The 24,028-nt window shown below is 35.4% G+C and overlaps 1 long non-coding RNA gene across 3 annotated transcripts in view; it reads right to left on the bottom strand.

Annotated features, from left to right (window-relative positions):
- LOC144336166 (uncharacterized) overlaps window positions 1-24,028 on the bottom strand; it is a 67,424-nt gene that overhangs the window by 21,433 nt on the left and 21,963 nt on the right. For all 3 annotated transcript variants that reach the window (XR_013407687.1, XR_013407686.1, XR_013407688.1), the window contains exons 4-5: window positions 21,701-23,515; window positions 16,692-16,799 (exon numbers count right to left, since the gene is read on the bottom strand). This is a non-coding gene — a long non-coding RNA (uncharacterized LOC144336166). The remainder of the gene's footprint in view (window positions 1-16,691; window positions 16,800-21,700; window positions 23,516-24,028) is intronic.

The following is a 24,028-nucleotide window of genomic DNA, read 5'->3' as shown; positions in this document are numbered from 1 at the left end:
CTGGTCTAGATTTAGGAAAATTAACCATGTATAACCTTTGATTGAAAGATGATTGTGGTCACTTTTGGGGAATAATTTGGCATTGTTATCAGAAAAACAAAACTGTCAAATATTTAAAGTGGTTTATTCTGAGCTAATATGAGTAAATATGGCTCGGGGAACAGTCTCAAGCAGTCCTGAGAAAGTGTATCTGAGTTATCCAGGGTATGGTTTGGCTTTATACCTTTTAGCTAAAACCGTTGAGTCAATACATTTTAGGTAAGTCATAAGTCAATACATGGAAGATGTAAATTGGTGTAGCCTAAAGAGGCAGAATACCTTGAAGTAGGGTGATTCACAAGTCATAGGTGGATTCAAAGAGTTTCTGATTGATTGGCAGTTGGTTGAAAGAGTTAAGCTTTGCCTAAATACTTCAAGTAAAGACTTGAGTTATGATAAGGGGAGGTTGTGGAGGCCAAGGTTCTCATAAGGTAGACGAAGCCTCCAGGTAGCAGCCTTTAGAGAGAATCAATGATAAATGTCTCTTTTCAGACCTTAAAGGTTAGACTCTTTTAATCTGTAGTAGATCTGGGAAAGACATATACCTACAAAGGGAAGGCCTGCTGCATTAATGGAGATTCTCTACAGATGCAAATTTTCCCCACAAGAGATGGTTTTGCAGGGCCATTTCAAAATCTGTCAAATTTATTTTGAGGTAAAATATTTTTATTTCCTTCAAGGTCTGCTATCTTGCATGTGATGCTATACCGGATTCAAGTTGGAATTTGGTAACTTATTGTCACAGAGACTATTTTGTCAGTCTTATACTCTCTATTTCAATGTTAACGCTGACCAGTTATGCCTGAACTCCAAAAAGGAGAGGATATAATGAGAAATGTCCAACCCTCCTTCCATCATGGCCAACAATCCAGGTTTTTAGGTTTCTCTGGGGTCCTCCTGGCCAAGAGGAGATTTCATTCAGTTGGCTGGGGGGCTTAGGATTTTATTTTTGGTTTACAGCATTATATACTGACATTTTATGTGTGTGTCTTTGCCCTGACATATCTGCTTCTGGGAATGTATTTAATAAAATTATCTTAAAGTGTGTAAAAATATACACAGAGGTTATGATGACAAAAACATTAAATGATCTAAATTTTCACCCATAGAACAATTTCATGTAAGTACTTTTTAGAATATAACTTCCCAATAATATTTACAAAACTGGAGTTTTGCAATGTATTTTGACCTATAATTTAGCTGCTTTTCTCTAAATGTATACTTATTAAACAAGAAAATAAATGGGTTTTACTGTGATTCTTTTGTATCAGCGAGCCACAAAATGCATCTCAACTAGAAAACATTTAATTATAGTAATAATAAAATTATTAGTTTCATGTTAAATTATCACAGACACTTTGACAACCTTAAATATTAATGTAGTAAACAATGTTTTATCTACTATGGCAAAAAATTAAAGCGTTCATTTTAAGATATCTGGGTCTAATCATAAAACCCAGAGAAGTCAACTCTAAACCTGGAGAAGCCTTTAGAGTCCTGAAAACTGAAATATTTTTTAGCTAAAATAAAAGACATATTTTAAGAATGCGGAAGTCAAATTGAAAGATTCAGTGTAACGTAAAGTCTAGTATGAAGATATTTTAAAATATTTTCTGATTTTTTCTGTTTCTTGATGGTTACTGCATTCAGATGACTAGATTATAAAGACTGACTTGCCTTAGACAATAGACATTTAAAAAGGAAAAACTATCCCTTTTGTTTTTTTTGGAGGGATAGCAAGGCTGAGGGAAACACAAGGCATGATATTTATCTGATAGATACAATGCAACCTAAACTTTACAAATCTGCTCATATTTCTCTAGGTATGTGGAGCTAGAAAATCATAAGGAGAACTATAAAGACTTCAATATTGGTAGATTCCTGGGTGGGTTGAAATTTAAGCAATTCACCCAGTAGTTTAGGAGTTTTGAGAGTGTAGAGGAGACTTGAGCCCACATTATAGGTAAAAAGAATTCCAGGGAGATAAAATGTGTAAAATACACAGTGGATAGTATGTTACGTATGTTACATGCTTTAGACACTCAGTAAGTTTCCTGCAAACCAATGAGATCTTGGAGCAGCCTATTAATCCTTGGTGCTCAAATACCAACTGAAGTATTCAGAAAAACTGACATATCGATATAAGCTAAATAAGTTGAAAGAGATCTTGTTTCATACAATGAGTTAGTAACCTGCCTATAACTATAGTTGAGAACGCGGCAAAAAAAAATGGCCATATATGGTGTTGGCATCACATAGGCAGACAACAAACAAAACCACATCATTCAACCTTCTCTCCACACCACCAAGTGCCTCAAGGCTGAATAATATTTTAAGACAGTAATTGGACAGATGGTTCTCATTAAATTCTCTGAAAATTATTTTTTAACTTAACTGAGTAAGAAAAAAACAATGTATCCATTAGAAGATACTTCATAAGGACTAAAAGTGATAATAGTTTATAATTTGTGATGGTAATTGAGAGGTAAAGAAAATAACATTTGTAAAAGTCAATTTTTTTTCCAGAAAGCAGACGATAGATTGATAGATTGATGCATACATAGATACATGATAGATAGATACATAGATAGATAGATGATAGATAGGATGGATGGAGATAAATACATACATACACATATACATACATAAACAGATAAATGATAGATAGATAGATAGATAGATAGATAGATAGATAGATAGATAGAAAGAGATAAGAGGGAGGGAGGGAGGGAGAGAGCAAGAGAGAGACAGCGAGGAGGGAGGGAGAGAGGAAGAGAGAGAGAGTGAGAGGGAGAGATAACGAGAGAGAAAGAAGAGAGAGAGAGAGAGAGAGGCAGAGAGAAGGAAAACAAACCATCGTCTTTTCTTTCTGTATTAAGGATATTTTCTTGTATCCTACTGCTGACAGTTCCACTACTTTTCCCATAAGAAATTTGCTTTGATTGCTTTGTAAGGTAAATGGACTAGTTTCCCACATGCAAGATTTGCTTATTCTTCTTAACTAATTCAGAGTTAATGATCCCCCTAAATAGTTCAAACTTGTTCAGGGACCATCTGCCAAACCTAAAGAGACATTTCTTCCTGGGAATGAAAAGATGTCTGTATTTATGTTCTTGTATTTATGCCTTTGGATACATGTTACATGGGAGGTTAGTAAGAATAAACTTTGGTCATATTTTACAGTTCAAGGGATCCAGTATTTTTCTGATGATAGTAATTATTGTCACCATTTCAGAGCACATTTTATTAGGTCCTATACTAACAATTATATGAGAAAGTATTAGAGCTTATTTTCAAGAAGAACAAATTGTATTTAACAGAGATTACATCATTTCTTAAGCCCACCCAGCTAATAGGTGGTGTCGATAGAATCAACGTTGAGAGGGTGCTCACAGTCACTATACAACACCATTTACGTGTACTCTCAAACTCCTGGCCTCAAGTAATTCTCCTGCCTCAGCCTCCTCAGTTGCTGGAATTAAAAGTATGAGCCACCGTGCCTTTAATACATTCAGACAATATAATATAGTTCTATATAGTACAATGGATGGTCTTCTGTGCTGAAAATAATCTGTAAGGGAGTAACAGCAGAAGAAACACTGGTTGAGACTATGACAATAATCAGAATTCAGACAACTGTTAATAGACCATTGTGGTGGTAGTGAAAAAGTAGTGAGACAGTCAGATTTTTGTGTATTTTTAAATAGAATATACTAATGAATTGGGAATGGGATGTGAGAGAAATATAGCAATGAAGGATAGTTATAATAGTCATAGCTGAATCACCTAGATAAAGTTTTTATGGACTGAGCTGGGAATACTTTGGAAGGAGCAGGTCTGGGGTCAGAAGAGAGGACAGCAAAGGGCAGGAGTTAGTCTTGGGCATGGTAAAGCTGAGATGCTTATTGTGCTCTTTGGTTTTGCTTTGACTTTGTTCAGGAAAATAAATTTGAAAAAGAAATTAAAACTCCATTGGATAAAGAAATTAGGATTCATACCAATGTTGGATGATTTGGGAATCCAGGTACATTGATCAGGGAAATCATTACCGAAGGTCAGGGAAATCATAGCTAGAGGTGAAGCAGACACCAAAGCACTGAAGCCCGTAGTTCTCAAGTGTTCTCTGGAAATTTTCAAATCTTAAGACTGACTGACAAACTTCATATTGTCTCAGTATGTAGCAATGAATCAGGTGATTCTCAAGTTCTCATGTATCGGGCTGTGACTCTCATGCCTACCCACACGTCTGGCTGCTACTTCCATTAGAGAATAATGGTGTTCCTTTCCTTTTGCTATCCAGATACTGAAACCTTCCCCCTGACAGTCCTAAAAAGAACCATAGAGGGCAGTAGACACCAGGATATGCTCTTAGTTGTTCCTCACCATGCAGAAGGGACCTCCAAAGGGGGTACTGGGCATGCCAGATCGGGAAAAATATAATCCAATATAAATTCGTGATCAAAATATCTAGTAAGCAATCAGATAGAGAAGTTTGTTTCTGGGAATGAATGAGCAGTAGCATCATAGATGGTTTCCTAGGGCTGCCATAACAAAGTACTACAGACTAGATGGCTTGAAACAAACAAACAAACCAACAAACACAACTTCCTCATAGTTCTAGAAGCTAAAAGTCCACGATCATCGTCTCATCGTGGTCATGTTCCTTCTGAAAGTACGGGCAGAATCCTTCCTTGTCTCTTTGTAGCTTCTTGTGGTGGCCATCAATCCTTGCTTCTCCTTGTCTGACAGCTGCATCATTCCAATCTCTGCTTCTGTCATTGCATGCTACTCTTCCTGTGTATCTCTCTCTTTACATGACATTTTTCTCATTTATAAGGGCATTGGTCATGTTAGATTAAGACCCGCCGTAATGGCAGCATCTTAACTCGAATTAAGTTGATTAATCAAGTTAATCAAGTCTGGAAAGGGACTGTAAAGACCCTATTTCCAAATAAAATAACATTCGCTGGCACGGTGGGTTAAGACTTCAACTCATTTGGAGAGGGAGAGAGCACACTTCAACCCATAACACTGGTCTTCAAAGTTCTGAGACTGGACAAAAAATAAATAAATAAAAATAAGTGAATTTAGGTAAGAAAGAGGAGAGCTCCTAAAATTCCCATCTGACACATAGAAGAAGAGATCAGAAAGATTAGCCAATGAGATTAATAAAATGTGGTCATTGAGATAGAAGGGTTTATAATTTTTTAAAAAAATTGTTGCTGTAACAAATCACCACAACTTAATGGCTGAAATAATACAAATAAAAATTTGGAAAAGTCAATGAATGATAGAAAAAATGAACAACCCTTTAAACAGAGAAAATGTTTGAATGTTGGTACTTTATTTGAATAGCACATAATTGCTTCTGAGCTAGGAATAGCACTGGGTAGTCACAAGAGGATGGAAAAATCCAAACAAGAGCTAAAACAGGAACTATGCAAAAATAAATCCACAGGATAACAGAAAACCCAAAATAAGAGAGAGTAAATGGCCAAAATCTCAGTCAAGGTGACATGTCCATAACTCTTCTGGGCAAGCCCAAATAAGGAGGAAAGGGGATAGCAATGAGGGGCATCCTTGAAATCCTCCGTTGTTCCAGAATATCGAATGATTATTTCACCCTCTAATTAAAGAAACACCCATAAAATGAGAAACCCAAACTCTGTGGTGTGTGACTCGTTCTCATGAGCATGCCTGCACTTCTCTCTTCAGTGTGTACTTTTTTTGCAGTAACAGTCCTTGCCTTTTACTTCATTTTGACTTATCCCTGAATTCTTTCTTGCAAATATATCAAGGGTCTGGGAATCAGCTGGGGCTGAGGTCTCACCAGCATCCTGAGACCCTGCTGAGTCTCTGACAATATTTCTACAAGTACACATGTTTTCATATGGGTTGATGAACATTTAGTTTTAAAAATGTATTTATTTTTCTACAGTTGACTGTTCATCCTGGCTTTAATAAATCCAAAAGTTCTTGTCTTTTTGGAAAAAATAGAATTTTTAAAATGTACTGCTACCTCTATTAATCAGTGTTCTTCAGAGAATCAGAACCAATAGTGTGTGTGTGTGTGTGTGTGTGTGTGTAGGGTAAGAGAGAGAGAGATTTATTATAAGGAATTGGCTCAAATGATTTTGAAGGTCGAGAAGTCCCAAGATCAATAGTCAGCAGGCTAGAGACTCAGGAGAGCCAATGGTGTGGTTCAAAATCTGACATACTCAAGACCCACAAAGAGCCCATGTATCAGCTTGAATCAAAAGGTATGAAAAAGGTGGATGTTCCTGCTCAGTTAGGAGGATTTTCCTCTTATTTACAGGAGAGTCAGCTTTTTTGTTCTATTCAAGGTTTCAACTGGTTGGATGAAGGCTACCTCAGTAGTGACAGCAATCTGCTCTGCTCAGTCTGGCAATTCAAATGTTAATCTCATCCAAAACATCCTCCCAGACAAACCCGGAATAAGGTTTAACCCAGTACCTGGGCACCCTGTGACACAACCTCGTTGATACATAAAATTAACCATTGCAGTCTATACCCAAAATATTCTTTGTGAACTCAGTAAGTGCCATGCACTATTCTAGAAATTGAAAATAAATTACAGCAGAGAAAACAACCGAACAAAAAATTCTGCTTTGCTGTAGTTTACATTCTATGGAGGAAGATTGATTTTGTGTACAAAGTAGGCATGTATGTATTTATACAATAGGGTCTATTTAATATGTGTATTTTTTAAATAGATTTAAAAATATTGAAGCTAAGTCTGATATTTTTAAGGAGCTATTACAAGACCATATTTATTCCATTTTTAATAAACTTTTATTTCCATGTTTGAACATCATGGTTAAGCCAACTGAAAATTTGACCAAACAAAATTGAAACACATTTAGAACTCTTCAAATGTGCTTTTAAACATTACAAAAACATATGGGCATATTTTGTTTTGATATGCATGTTATTTAAATTATTCTGTAATTGTGATCACAAAACATAAAATTGGAGTTCCTCAATATTTATAAATACATAGTTAAGTTGCTGGTTTTGAAGTGAAAACATACATGGCTTTCATATACAAAAATAAAATACAAATTATACTGTTTAGGATTATATCAGTATGCTTTTGTTTTTCACAAATGTAATTATCATGTTTTTAAGGTATCAAATGGTTTTCCATAAACATGTACAAAGAATTTTTAAAGTATTATCCGAAAATCTATTATTTATTCATCACTTCTACTTTGGATTTTTTTGAATATCAAATGAATTTTTACATATTACTATTCCCTAACACTTTAAAGTACTGTAAAATCAAACTATTATGAGCTTCTAAACTCTATCAATGTATATATATCTGTGCATGCAGTTGTGAGCTTAGTGAGAGCTTTTCATATAATGTGTAATTGATGTTAAAAATTGCTTTCTGTCTCTGAACATACTATTAGGATGCAACACAAAAATTGTTACAAAATTTCTCTAAGGATTATTCTGCAATATTTTAGCACTGAGTGATTGAATGCATTAGCAGTCTAGGAATTTCAGCTAGAATCTGCATTAATCCCTAGCAAGCCTGAGTTACACTTACAGTAGAAACCCCGAAGCATTCTGTGCTTTTAATTACTGCTCCCTTCTTTCTAGATATATAACTCCCCTGGTGATGAGCAACTGAATAAAAATCCATCATTAAGGCACTCAAAGTGTATCATTGTTAGCAGTGACCTTTCCATGAACCTAAGTTTAAGGGCAGGTTAAAGGAAAGGCTGTGTGAGTACAACATTTAAGAAGCTAACTTTATTAGAGTAAACATTAAGATAGTTAACTTGCTTGGTGTAGTAACAATTCTTATTAGGAATCTGGTCAACACAGCAAAATAATTTGTTTTTGTTGTTCTTAAACCGAAGATCTGCAACAAGTACTTTTTATAAATCAGAGCTAATTTTATTTTAAAGACATTTTTAAAATACAATAATGACAGACCTGAAATTTATTTAGTTAGAAATTAACTTTTTTAAAGGCTTCTTAAAAATTTAATATAAACACTCATATTTTCAAATTCTTTGAAAAATATTTATAAATTTAGACATTCTTGGATTTGGTTGCATGTCCTCACCTCAGTTCTTCTTGATTCATTTTATTTCCAGAATATCTTTGAAATATTACAATCCAGGAATCTCCAAGAATCCCCAAATTATGAGAGTGCAATAGATTTGATATTGCTCAATCAAGACTTAAAGACGTCTAACTTTCTAATGCATCATTTAAGTCAAATATTTTTCATTGACTTCCATTCTTCTGTACCATCAGCACTCTCATACTATTGCCCATATTGTGCACAATGATATTTCAATCTTCTTAAAAATGCCTCTAGTTCAGGAAGCCTCAACTGCTATGAACAATAAGTCTAACAATTAGTTGATATTCATCAGTTTATTTCAATGTTTGTCAAGGTTTCTGGTGCCTAAAACACACTAAAATTTTGTCAACATGTATGTAATGCCAACTGAGCTCATAATATTTAGGAGAGAAAATAAGACAAAAATGACTTCCAGTTTCTTCTCCATAAAAGTATAAAGTATATTTCTAATATTTTTCTTTTTGGGTCCCAAAACATCACTGAGACACTTTCATAATGCCATGATTTCATTTCGCTTTCCCATTTTGTTTTCACAGCTTTCTCCTTTGGTGTTCTAAACTTTCTATGTTGAATCTTGTCAAACTTCCATGACATTTTATGTGATCTTTTTTCGTAATAATCAAGATACTTCTGTTTCTAATAGAAGAGATTTATACAGCACCCCGTACACAGGTAACTCCATCTTAGAAAAAGGCTCCATCTTACATGTCAATAGGCACCATGCCAACAGAGACAAGATGCTTTACCTAATCAATAAAGACTGCATCCAACCAGATAAGGACATAACCAAGCACACTCTTCCACTATCAGCCCTCACCAGAAGATTCTGTGGCCATAAAAAGAGCAGGACTTCTTCAGCTCTAAACATACATTTTACTAGACAACGTCTTGCTGCCACTTGTGATAAGCACCTGGCAACCCCAGCCTAAGGCTCTGCTACAACATCAAAGACATTTCCTTGCAAGTCGCTGATGCTCATGGTCTGTACAGGGCCAAGGTAGGACATTGTTTTTGTCCATGCTGCTTTCCATGAACTGATTCATTAACCCTTTTTCCTAACCCTTTTCTCTGGATATTAAATGTTAGTATACTTTGTTTGCTGTGGATTGTTTAATTTATAATATTTTTATATTAACTATGTATACTATTGTATATGGATTACAATATTGACTGATTTGTGGAATTGCTTGAGCCTGTGTGCTCACAGCTCCGACTATTGTGAGCAGGATGAACTAAGAAGAACTACATCCTTGCATACCCCATGAGGCTTGCTTTTAGGATTGAAATTGCATCAATAAAAGTGTGACATTGTGGAAAGACACAAGGCTGCCTGGACCTGGTTATCTCTGACTTTGTGCTGCTCATGGTAAGAAAGTTAAATCAAACACACTTTAAGAAAACAAAAGGGAAGAGGGAATTGAATGGCTTAGGTCATTGAGCCACTGAACCACCAGAGTAGGGTTGACCATAGTGACAACTGCAGTGAGGGACTTGAACATTGTACACTATCTTTACACCTTGTTTTCACACATCTCAGATGTCAGAATCATTTTCTTAGTAGAATTTCTCCACAAGTCAGGAGATATGACTGCGTGATATACTGTAGGTTTCTTGTTTAAAGAGAACTTCGGAGGACTTACCAAAGTATAGATTAGAGAGGGGACTAATCTTAGTCTATGTCTCCCACATATTTGCTACAAATACTGAAACATACAATTTAAGTTTATATTGATAAAGAGATTATGGTACTAGCAACTAATTGTAGTAACTAAGTTTTGGCTTTATCTTGTCTTAAAAAAATCACCCTCATGAGAGTAATATATTTACTTTGCTTGCTTAAGGCCTTTATTACCTTACAGCAAAATAAAGCAAAAGTTTGACATGTACTCCTGCCTAAATTATTTGCAAAAAAATTTTAGCTTTCTTTTTTTTTTTTTTAACACGAAGCAAACCAACATATTATGATCACACTCTTTTTTTCTTCAACATAACCACCAGTGTCACTTTACTTTAGATCCTTAAAGCTATCTTGTATGAGTGTGGTAAGAAGTAGGGCCAAGTGTGACTACTGACCGTAATGATGGAGTTTGATCCCCTTAGCAGATACGTCAATTTTTTATTTTTATTTTTTTAATCATGGGACCAAGAAGAGGATATATTGCAGATAACTTTTGTAAATGGATATCTGATTTATATGAATGTGTAAAATTACTTTTTACCTCTTACATGTCATAATTATCAGTGAAAATATAATTATATTGACAAATAAATAATTTCTATATTTTAAAAAATAATATATTTTGAATATTATATTTTTTAGACAAGCTACAAAGGCAGAGATAACATTTCAAAAAATATTACATAAACATATGTAGTTAACACTTTTCTTTTTTAAATGGATATATAATAGTTGCACATATTTTTGAGGTATGTGTAATATTTTGATATTTGTATAATATAAAATGTATAATAATCAGGCTAATTGGGACATAAAAATTAGATGAAATAAGTTACAAAATGAAAAAATGTTATACGGCCCATACATAACTTATCTTGTGTGAAAACATTGGTATGAAAAATGATTTAGAGTGCTAACATTCCTCAACAAAAGGGATTATTGGTGATATCTATTATCCTATCAAGTCCTTCAATACTTTCAATCTTTTTGTCAATGTAGTCTTTATTGTTAATATAAGTGGAGCATATTTTGTGTTCTATAGTATTTTCTGAATCAATTAAAATTCCCCTGAGTGAAGGTCATATAAGTCTCTAATATCTACAATAGTACCTAGCACAGAGTATCACAACTATATACTGAATTTGAATCTATTATTACTTTTTCTTACTATATTTTTATAGAGGGCAGAAGGATGTCTTAAAATATACTTCAAATTAACATAATTAGATAAAAGGTAATAATGATCGTTTTCACAACCACGTAATACACATCTCAGTGAGAAGTATTAAAGGTGAAATAACTTTAAATACTGTATTTTTTAAGTCCTTAGTGATCTTTAGACTGAGATAGTAACTAGAAGTCTCTACAAAGAACTATTTTTATGTTGCATTGTTCAAGGCTGAGACTCTAGGACAAGTAATGAGTCAGATGTTTTACAAAATGCTAGGCAGCACCAAAAAGATGTGTGTCTACTATAGAATGTGCAGAACATCCTTATTTATCATATATTAAAAAGTCTGCATTTCTGCCTTGTGATTTATTTATTAAGCTGTTTTTCCCATGTGAATAATGCAGCACTTGAAGGATGCATATTTCTTCAAGTTACCAGAGGAGTACTTCTCTTGATAACTGAAGTGCTCGTTGAAACATTTAGTAACATTTTACAAGTTTTGAATATCTTTCAGGAAAGTCACCTTCCCCAACTATTTTTTAAATTCACTTTATTGATATGTTTCCATTTAACTTTAGCATTCATCTAGCTTCCATGATTATTTTCTTGAAATAATATTCAAAATTTTCTCAGATCCAGAGGCAAGACTTACACCAAATAAGTTCCCTATCAGCAAGGGAGCAGCAGAGATTACAGAATGGTGTAGTATAATTTTACTCATCTTAATCATTTCATTCACCCAATGTACATATATTAACTACTCTTTATGAATGAGGACTAGATAGACCTTGGTGATAAAGAAAAATATTAAAGTGTGGTTCTGAATTGTAAGATGCATATGCTTTACTGAAATAAATAGTTAAGCAAATAGTGATGATAAAACAATGCTAGATGTACAATGGGGTTGTTGCTGATCACAGAAAGGAGAGAATATTCTGGTCAAAAGAACAATGCAACCATATTTGAAGATTAGTTTCAGTGACATACATCACCATCAAAGTAAAGGTCTGAAGCATTACTGGCCAAGGAATCATTTTAAAAGCCTGAACCACAATCAGTCTAATATAACATGTAATCAGAAAAGAATATTGACAGGACATAACCTGTTAATGAATAAGATCTCACCGAAATGGCTGCCTTCAGAAAACCACTATGAAATTTGATATGATACAAGACAGCACTGGTTAACAAAAGAATTTGTCATATTTTGGTGCAGGTACATGGTAAGAGAAGGGGATTTTTATGAAGTACGATTCAATTTTTTGTGGATTTTATCTGGAGAGTCTGCATGTTATAGTATACCAGGTGTCAGTGGAAATCCCATCATTGTTGCCTGGAAAATTAGAGAACTGAAAATGGGGAATCAGTGGTTGCTGCAAAAAGAGGAAAAACTTGTGAAAATTGAAAATTGGAGAAAAGAAAAAAAAAAGATGGCAAATTATCTCTACTATAGCTCTATCTGACCCTTGAACTATGCATGTATGGAATAGATTTAAGAAAAAAATTCAGCAAAAAATTATATATCTAAAATGAGACAGTGGATGGGGCCAATAAACAGGTTTGATTTGTGTCCAGTGAAGATAGTTGAATGCTAAACAGAAACAACTCTCAAGGGAGAAAAATGACATAATCTTCTGTCTTTCCAAGTTTCTATTCATAATTCTGAAGACTCCATCTAAAATTACTCTATATAAGAAAAACTGGGAACATGGGAAACATTCTCAAAAGGAAAAAAATGACACCAATGACAAGATAGCTTCAATATTGTAAATAGCAGACATCAATGTTAAAATAGCAGCTATAACTACCATAAAAAAAGATCACCACAATATGCTTATAATTAAGGAAAGATAGGAATTATTCATATATCTACATATTATAAGGAGAAGCAAATGTAAAATGTAACTTAGATGTGAAAAGTACAATCTCTGAAATAGTAAACTCGCTAGATGAACATAAACCTTAATGGAGATTACAAGGGAAAGAGAAAGTGACCTTGAAGGAAGAGCAATAAGCGAAAAACAACCACCGCCATCACCACCACACACACACACACACACACACACACACACACACACACAAATATAAATGGAAATGAACAGAGCCATAGAATCAGTTAGATAATATTAGAGTCTGAAATCTGTGTAATTGGAATTCAGAATGAAAGAAAAGAACTGGAGAGAAGAAAAAATATACATGAATACACATATGCACACACACATACACACACACGTACATATACCATATCATTTGAAGATGCAACTCTTGAAGTTTGCCCACACTCTCTTAGATATATTTTCAGACTCACATCATAAAATTTGCTCAATTTTGGGGTTTGTTTTCCATTTTTGGTTTAAAAAAACTGTTTCTCCCACTTTCATTGTATATGTATATATACATATATATATAATACAATGAAATGAAATGAAATCATGAAATGAAATATATGTATATACACATATATATGCATACACAAAGCAGGTTTACTACTGTTAATCAATTAAAAAAATACACCTTACAAGAGAAGCATGAGCATAAAATGTGGATCAATTTTATGATTACATGCTCCACTTGCCATTTTCTTACTTTAAATAGCCCTCTCCTTACCATTGATGCATAACTATTGAGCATAAAGCATCCACTCCCACCATCACCTTGTATTATGGTCTTAAAAGGCAACTCAGAAGCTGATGCTCTGATTAGGTAATGTCATGTGGAATAATCATTTTCAACATGATGGTATCCATTATTTATCTTTGTTTTTTAAAAACAATAGTATAATTTCCTCAAACTTAAAAAACTGTTAAAATAGTTCCACATTAATTGATCAATCTTAATTATCATTTACCACTATTGATGATACTGTTTGACAACTTGAATGAGATACTAAGTGCCATAACTAGCTCATTGCAAAAGTTCATTTCTTTCTTTTAAATACATCATTAATCAGTAAATTTACACCCAAAAGTTTTGAATCCATCTATTATCCTGACTTTAGCCAGCTTTTACAGTACGTTTGCATAGTTGGGTCTTTCTTGTTCTAGTTCTATCTTTGCTTCTAAATATACTTGCTATTTCCTTCTACAAATAAGCAGTTTTTATAAAGGTAAATTTTAAACTTATAATAAATCTTGGAGTGTTGCTAGAAAACAGAGTAATATGGAATAGATCGAATAAGAGAGAAAGAGAGTTTGTAAACAAACTGAAAAGTCTTTCCCAGAAGTAGCTCTGATGAATGAAAATCGACAGAACTTTTTAAAGCTGCAGTGGCAGAATCAATACTGAGAGTTGTCAGAAAACCATTCAGCATGGATATGTCTAGATTTGAAGGCATCAGCACAGACTACTTTATGCCTTATTAGGGGAATTTAAAATGAATTCAATGATTCTAGTTTTGGAAGGATAAATAGCTCTTTCTGTAATCCACGTGTCTGGCAAATTTATAGACTTAGGATGCTAAAGGAAGGAATATAAGATGAAACACTCACTACAGATATTAGACAGAAAAGAAAACACATCAAGAATTGAGTTGTATTTTGGACTGATAGATTATCTCTCTATGGGAATCACACTAGTGAGTGAGAGGAAGTTGTTGTAAAAGATTCTTAAAACTGTTGACAATTTGGGAAACCTAGAATATAAATTACATTATTAAAATGAAGGAATCTACAAGAAAGTACCCAAAGGAGTATATTATCACAATCAATGAAATTATATAAATTAAAATATAAATCAGGATTCCAACTTTTGCCTAAGAAGTAGTGTAGTGTAATGATTAATATTCATTGTCAACTTGATTGGACTGAGGAATGCAAAGTATGGTTATGTCTGTGAGGGTGTTGCCAAAGGAGATTAACATTTGAATCAGTGGACTGGGAAAGGCAAAACCACCATCAGTCTCGGTGAGCGCCATCTAATCAGCTGCCAGCGTGGCTAGAATAAAACAAGCAGAAAGAAGTTGGAAGGATTTGACTTGCTGAGTCTTCTGGCTTCCATCTTTCTCCCATACTGTATGCTCCCTGCCCTCAAACATTAGACTCTGAGTTTTTCAGCTTTTGGATTCTTGGACTTACACCAGTAGTTTGCCAGAGGTTCTTGGGCCTTCGGCCAGAGACTGAGGGCTGCACTGTCGGCTTCCCTACTTTTGAGGTTTTGGAACTCAAAGTAATCCACCACTGGTTTCTTTGCTACTCGATTTGTAGATGGACTATCAGGGGAGATTATCTTGTTATCATGTATGTCAATTCTCCTTAATAAACTCCCTTTTATATATACATATATCCTATTAGTTCTGTCCCTCTAGAGAGCCCTGAGTAATGCAAGTATAAAGCTGGAAGGGGTATTATTTCTACAGAAATAACATCAAAGGTACGATGATCTAAAAAAAAAAAATTAAAAATAAATAAATAAATAAATAGTAATAGATGCATGTAAGGAGAAATAGACTGGCTCACTGATGGCAGAGGGTAAGGAAAATAATACTGTCATTAAAGTGTTATCTAAATGCCAGGGTTTCAGCACAGAAAGCCAGTCACTGAAATGTTGTTTCTCTCAGCACAGAAAGCCAATCACTAAAATGATGAGTATTAATAGGGAAGCAAGCAAATCAGGTTCTGCACCCAAGGAAATGGGTGTTAAGTCCATTTCACTGATGAACGAAAATTATGGCTTTATTTAGCAAAGAAGAAATGTAACTATGCATGAAAAAAACAGGAACTCAGGTGGGGTAAGGAAGCAATCATGGATGCGGGGCCCAGCATATTATTGCCTAGATGCATGTTTCAGTTCTTTGATACTTTTTAATAGTCCTGAGGGTCCATTTCTCAGGAAAGAACCCAGATAAAACTGGCATAAGTTTCAAGATTTAAGACCAGAAGAGTCAATTTCTATGTTTATCAAAATAAAAGCAAAGAGTCTATGGGACATTTGGGTTGGTTTCAGCCCCTTTTTTCTATTTATCCATTCTTCAATCATGGTGAATCTGTTGTCAATTTTTCTGTCTTCTTCATGCTGAGGAGGGGAGTCATGGGAAGCTCCATAGCATGGGTGACTAGTTTTCTTCTGAAACACAATCTTTCTCTCTCCAGTCCCCCACTTCCACCAAAGGCAGATCATGCAGGATCAACCTACCTGCAAAGTAAGCTGCAGTCCCATATACTTGGCCTAATTACCCACACAAAATGCAGCAAGACTAATTGTCCACATAGGTTCTCCTAAATTGGCCTTGCTAGACCTCTCACAAAACCATTTCAGTTAAAGCCCTGAGCAAATAACCAGTACCTCCACTTGTGTCCTGTTAGAAAATAGATTCTTATTGAACTTATTCAAAGAAGTTGTATGAATTCAAAATATTCATAAATACAAATAATTTACAAATTCTGGAGAAATTAGGCAGATGGAGAAATGTGCCTCAAATTATGTTTATCATAGTATACTCAATTGTTAAAGGTTATAAATAGCTCAAAAGGAAAAAGTTATATCTCCTTGGACTTCAGGAAACCTAATATCCAAAATAGTTATTCTGAGGTAAAAAAGTCTGGCTTTAGAACTTGAAATTTTGCTCTTGGGAAGATTGACGAATATAAAAGTATTAAGACACTTGAAATCACAAAATAGGATCACAGGTCACAATAAAATAGTCATTCATTTAGCCAAAATGATAAAATTGAAATGTTTACCTTTTGATAGAGAGGAGACTCAGGTTCCCAAACAATAAGACTTAATAAAGACAGTATGAGGCCAAATGAATCTGTCTCTCCCTCCTCCACTTTTTCCCTGCAGTTCACCTAAAAGGTAAGCAAAAATATTTTCTCTCAATAATATTACACAACATCATGTTCAAAAGTGAAAATTAAAATGTTACCTTTGTATGATATATTATTAATGTGAAAGTTATTTTAATAAATTTTATAAGCATGTCTATTTAATTAAAATCAGTTTGATCATAAGGTAAGATATCCGTAAACTTTTTATAAGCTTTTACAATTCTTCATTAAAGAGTAGATCAATACTCCAAGAAAACCCTATCATTATGACACATGAGCCCAGATTCAGGCCTCGCATCAGTGTGCTTTTGATATTAATGTTTAATTCATAGAAAAATTCTGAACTAATCTTAGCCCTCAATCGGTTCTTACAATCTCACATGCCCACCTTTTCTACAATAGTCCTTGGGCCTCAACTGAATAGTTTTAATTTCTGACCCTGTGTCTCAAGAAAACTGTTCATTTTGATTGTCATGTTTTCCCAGGTCTGAAGACAAGGATTCGACTACTGTCAATGCTCAAGATATAGCAGTGACTTTTTCAGACCCCGAAGTCAAAGCCCTGTAACTTAATAGCACAAGGATTAGTTCATAGGATATTTATACTACAGAAAATCCTATCATTCTGTCGATTATATTACAAATTAAAACACTATGATTTAGTGTCCTGTGGTGACTGCCTGCAGCACTTCATTGTATTAAAGTGGTTAGATTACTCCTTGCATATGTCTAACTGCTAGCATTTTAGTGACAGAACTGTAACCAAAAGCATCAAAAATTGGCAGGTTCTTTGCCCATCTTATCAAAGTAATGATAGAGGTAAGAGGCAGAGAAATTCTAGGCAGACAAGGTTGGGTCCCCAGTGAAACCCTACCTTCAATCCATGCCTGAAACTGAAACATCAAAGTGAGAAATGCTATTCCTGTTTGCCCACTATATCCCTAAATAGTGTACTTTTACCAATTGAATGTTGCCTTTTCCAAAACTACCTACAGCCCACCCACCCCCAACCTGTGCCTCTGAAGACCCCAGACTCATTTGGTAGAGGGGAAGATGGCCAGACTTCAGTGAAATGGCTGGGCTTCAGGGAAGAGATGGCTGGGCTATGGAAGAGACAACCTGACTATGCGGGAAAATGACCAGCCCATCCAGTATCCTCTGCAGCTTGCCTCTCCATGGAGAGCCATTTTCATTGCTTAATAAAATTCTCTGCCCTTCAATTGTCTGTGCAACCTCATTCTTCATGGACACCAGACAAGAGCTCAGGAACTCCTGTGTCTGGCTATCCAGAAAGGCCAACACACCAGCCCTTTGTCCTTGCTGGTGGAGGGTGGCCACCCCATGCAATGAGGCAAGTGGCCTACTGACTTTCTAACACACTGCTGTCCATGGATGGTAGAACTAAGAGAGCACTGTAACGCAAAGAGACAAATTGGTTGGGCGTGGTGGCTCATGCCTGTAATCCCATCACTTTGGAAGGTGGAGGCAGGTGAATCATGAGGTCAGGAGATCGAGACCATCCTGGGCAACATGACGAAACCCTGTCTCTACTAAAAACACAAAAATTAGCTGGGCATGGTGACGCATGCCACTCTAAATCTAGCTGCATGTTTAATTATATTAAAAAAGAATGCCAAACTGCCAATGTATTTATTTATTTATTATATTTCTTATTTTACCTTCATCAAGACAAAGAGCCTTAACTATAAGCAATATTAATCAACCAAATTTATCCAATTTTCTATCAGGCTTTAAATAATATCTTATTACTTAAACTTTTTCCACTTTCTATTTTCTTTGTATGTGCATGAATACAGACACATGGAGAAACAGGGTAAAAACTGCATATGACTTACACAGACCATCTATGATATGCTTGAATTTTCTGTTTTGTCCTAAATTTTCTTTCTTTTCTTTTTATTTTTTTCTTTCTTTCTTTCTTTTTTTTTTTTAATAAACAACCAGTCATCCAGTCATTTTAGTTTAGGAGAATAATTCACCACACATGATCTTTTCCCATGCAAAACTATAAGTTTTTCTTTATAACCTTCCTTACCAAAAACACATCTTCATATCCATAACTATGTTTACATCTCTCTTCAATATTTACTGGTTCCTTGCTACCCTGTTTTGTAAATAACCTTTTCTAATACATAATTTGAATTAACTTTTGATAACTTACAAATTAGTAAAATGATTCTTTTTCTCTATAAAAACACATCTTTGGCATATTTTATATACATAATTATATATTAACCAGAATATATAATTCTTACCCTTAGTAACCTCAAATTTTAGTGAAAACCTAGGAATTAAGAAATCCTGAACTGACTATTCAATATTAGCATTTTATTGATGGGAACCATTCCACAATTTTTAGAAACATATTTCCCAATATCATAAACTTCTCTTAATTGTAAATGTCCCAGATATCCAGTGAGCATCTATCATAAAATCCAAAACAGGCCAGGCGCGGTGGCTCACGCCTGTAATTCCAGCACTTTGGGAGGCCGAGGCGGGAGGATCATGAGGTCAGGAGATTGAGACCATCCTGGCTAACATGATGAAACCCCATCTCTACTAAAAATACAAAAATATTAGCCAGGCATGGTGGTGGTCACCTGTAGTCCCAGCTACTCAGGAGGCTGAGGCAGGAGAATGGCGTGAACCCAGGAGGCAGAGCTTGCAGTGAGCCGATATGCCACTGCACTCCAGTCTGGGTGACAGAGCGAGACTCTGCCTCAAAAAAAAAAAAAAAAAAAAAATTCCAAAACAAGTTTAAGAACTTATATTACACAAAAAGTTTACCTACAACATTTATCTCACTTACATGTACTCATTTTATTCATTTTTAAGTTCTAGTTACTTTTGAAAACTGTGATACTAGACACAGCTTGTCCTCATTTAAAGTTAGCTATTTCCTTGTTAACCATTTTTTTTAATAGTCAGTGAACATCAAATACTCACCTAGTTAAGAACTTTAACATTAACTACACAGGTATTTTTGGCAATAACGCAGAAGATTCAGCTAACAGCATTAAATTAGTCTCATTTGTCAAAGAAGTGACATACACCAAGGTTAGTTCATTTTGGCTGGGTTTATCATTTTATAATGTTCTATGCCAAACCTTAATACCTCAAAATATCTAGCAGAGACAAATATAAACCCAGACAAAGATGTATGCTGACAATTCTGAAGATAGTTCTATTTATATTTTATCAATAATTTTAAAACCAGATTGTTTATTAAAGGTTTACTTATGTCATGGGGACTTGAAAAATACTTTGGACTCACTTAATTTATGAGTGCTCTTTCATTTGTAAGCCAATTTGGTAGATACAACATTTAACATAATAAATGTACATACATAAATACATACAGAATGTATACACACATAAAAACAAAGATCCAATGGCTTTTATTTCAGAACTGTAGCCATGAGATAGCTGTACAAACTCACCAGTTTACATAGCTACATATTTTTTTTTGCCCCAGTAGGCAATCCAATGAAGGCTGTGAACCAAACTTTTTGGTAAAGCCATTTCCACTTTTTAGTAAAGCCATTTAATTTTTGATGACCAAACTTCCCCAGACTCTAAAGAACACTGGAGCCAAACAGCACCACAGAAGGATATCACTTGGACCCTAACAAGGAGGCCCAACCATGCTTAGAACAGCAACATAAAAACCTGAATACATAGAAATTCATCTCACTTTTTAATTCAACAGCAAACTCCAAACTCCAAAGAATACTGGGGCCAAACAGCATTGCAAAACAAATATCAGTTTAGCAAATTCTAATTTCCCATAACTTATATTCACACCCACCCACCCACCCACACACACACACACACACAAAATAACCAAAACACAGTTCAACTTCTGCAGCAACAGACAATCCCCAAGAGTGTCCAAACTGTAACAGTCACGGTGCATTCCTCTCAATATGTTGGGCTTTTTCAACCTTGAAATGGAAATTCCTTCAGAATTTTCCAAATTCAGAGAAGCAGATAGCACTATGTGGTAGCCACAAAACACACTCACTTGTCTGGACACACACACAACACACAATTACGAACAAGCCCCCAAGTGTCCATACTGAAACAGTCAGAGTGCTTCTCTCTGTCAGTCAGCTGGGCTTGTTAGCCTGCAAGTGGAAATTCCTTTAAAATTTTCCAAACTGAGAGCAGCAGATCTTGTCTGGACGCAAAACACTGCTCAGGAGGGCTTCTGAGGCTCCCAGCCCATGGCAGCTGAGCCACAAGCAACAGGTTTCTGTCAGGGAACCAAAATCTGTTACTGAAACCCAGGGGTTCAGTCTTGGTCCCGCTGCTTGCAGTACAGAAAGCCAATCACTAAGACAGTGATGATTGCCAAGGAAGAAGGCTTTAATCAGGGGCTGCAGTAGAGGAAATGGGATATCAGTCTCAAATCCATCTCTCTGACTGACTAAACTTAGAGGGTTTATATAGCAGGGAAGAAATGTAACTATGTGTGGGAACATAGGCACTCGAGAGGGGTAGGAAGGAATCATGACAAATGCAGGGCCTGGCATCTCACTGTCTGGATGTGATAAGCTGGTGAGTTTTACTTGTTTGATACCTTTTGAGAGTCCTGAGGGTCTTTTCCAGAGGAAAGAACTCAGATAAAACAAGTGCACTTTTCAAGTTTTAAGACTAGAAATGTCGATTTCTATGTTAATTTAAAACTTTTTTTGATGGCCTTAATAGGTCCGTTTCAAAAGAAAAAAAATTTCCATTACAATTTTCAGTTTGTTGCTAAAGACTGACTGTAGCTTTACATGAGAGCTGCAGACATGTTGGAGATTTTGTAGGCACTCTTCTGCTATTCATCATGAAACTCCATAAGGCACACAGAAGTTAGTCTGAGCAATGAGTAAAAGGCAGGATAAGACCACCTACCTGGTACAGGCCTGGAAGAAGGTAGCAGCCGCCACAAGGGAAGAGGCAAAAAGCCTTGACCAAACTCTTTGCTTCTGAAGACAAAAGCCTAAAATAGAAAGTGAAAGGGCAACAAATACGGAGGACAACAAGGTATAGTGTTATTGTTTTTATTTTTTAAAGTATGTAAAGGTAAAAAAAAGATAATAAAATAAAGCCTGGGCGACAGAGTGAGACTCCATCTCAAAAAAAAAAAAAAAAGGTAATACAAAATGAACTATATAGGTACAAATCCAACAGAATGTGTTCAAGAGCTTCATACTAAAAACTATAATAGGACAATAAAGCAAATTAAAGGAGATTTAAATAAAAGGAGCTATACACCATTGTCATTATGAGAAGTAACACTGTCAATTTTTCCATAAATGATGTAAAGATTTAACACAATTTCCCTAAAATCCTATCAGTATTTTGGCCAAAATCAATAAGTTGGTTCAAAATGTACATGGAAATGAAAATAAACTTGAATAGCCAATATAATTCTGAAAATAAAAAAATGATGTTTCTTGCCCCAGGCTGGTGAGGCCAATACCTGTATCTTTCAAAGTTTTTAGCCATAGCTGCCCAGAAAGTTGTCCAGCCCTGGGAGGACTCCATGTCAGGCAAAGCAAAGGGAGGACTTTGCACATGGATTTGAGGAGTCACCAGGCAGACTGACGCTTCAAGTACAATTCTTTCAGAATATGGTCTATTTCCTGGATTAAGAAATTATGACATATATACACCATGGATGGAATACTGCATGGAATACTATGCAGCCATAAGAAAGAATGAGTACATATCCTTTGCAGGTACATGGATGAAACTGGAAACCATCATTCTCAGTAAACTACCACAAGGACAGAAAACCAAATACCACATGTTCTTACTCATTGGTGGGTGAGAACAATGAGAACACTTGGACACAGGGTGGGGAACATCACACACCAGGGCCGGTCAGGGAGTGGGGGCCTGGGGGAGGGATAGCATTAGGAGATATAACTAATGTAAATGACGAGTTGATGCATGTAGCAAACCAACATGGCACATGTATACCTATGTAACAAACCTGCACAATGTGCACACGTAACCTAGAACTTAAAGTATAATTAAAAACAAACAAAAAAAAGAGTCTGCTTCCTCTGGCACTGGTTGAGGAAATAGAATTCCAGCTGCCATCCTCACTGCTGCTATCAACCTTGTGCGTGGAGTTTGGTAGTCAGGCTATTTAAACCAGGACAGCGCACAAAGCAACAGCTTCTGTTTTCAAGACATCCCCTGTTTGTGGTAAGGTTTCAAATAGATTCCAGTGTTCTGGAAAGTCATTTCTGTTGATTCTTGCCAGTTCATTAATTACATTTGAGGAGGGACTGAGCTCTGGACTTTCCCATTTTGCCAATTTTGGTAACATTACCTCCGTAATTAGCTTTCTTAATCACCTTATTCTTCTCTTTTTATACCAGTAATGGTAAATATGTGTTGGTTTGTTTATGTTTTACCCCTCCATAAGCATAACACAAGTCTTGTGACTCTGTTTATTTTTCTGTTCTGTCTTCAACTGTGCTTGGCAATAATAATGTCAATTATGGATATTTAAAATCGATAAGAAATGAAAATAGGCAACGGAAGATCATAAAAAACTGTAGCACTAAACTTGCTTGGTTGTCCATGGAAGATGTACTCTTTAAGGTGTGGCTTTCCTCCATTCAGTCAGGACTCACTGATCCGGTTTCCAAGTGATTCTGCAATTCTACTGGGCCTTGTTTTCACATGAATCCAGGGAGAGGAAAATGAGAGCTGTAAGAGACACACTAGTTCATAAAAGCCTTTTCCCTATAGTAACACGCATCCCTTCCATTTCGGTTTCACTCAGTTACATGTCTGGCAAATAGTTCCAAAGAGTCAATGGATTTTGGTAAACAGCTAGCAATTTCTGCCATGGGATGGTTTGAGTCAGCTTTTTTTCAGATCATTCCTGAGAAATGGTGAGTAGTTTTCCCAGAAGAGAGTAGGATGAAGTGAAAAACCAGAGAGAGAAAGTGCATGTGCAAAGACCTGGAGGCAGGAAACAGATCAGAATGCTTCATATCTGAATGAAGAGTGGTATGCCCGAAGGGAGAGTAGTGGAAATTGATGTTGAAAATGTATGCAAGGGTCAGAACAAGCAGATTATTTGTACAACATTTTATAAAAGTTATAGCTTATATTTGTGCTACAAAGAAAATCTGTTTATAGAGGCTAACCAGGGAGAAAATTTATCAGCTTTGCAAATTCTAGGGATTACTTTCCTTATTGAATGGATAATTAGAG

This window comes from Macaca mulatta, chromosome 17, assembly GCF_049350105.2.
Source record: "Macaca mulatta isolate MMU2019108-1 chromosome 17, T2T-MMU8v2.0, whole genome shotgun sequence".
NCBI lineage: Eukaryota > Metazoa > Chordata > Mammalia > Primates > Cercopithecidae > Macaca > Macaca mulatta.
Note: the sequence above shows the minus strand (reverse complement) of the source record. Positions and strands in the feature narration are given on the sequence as shown.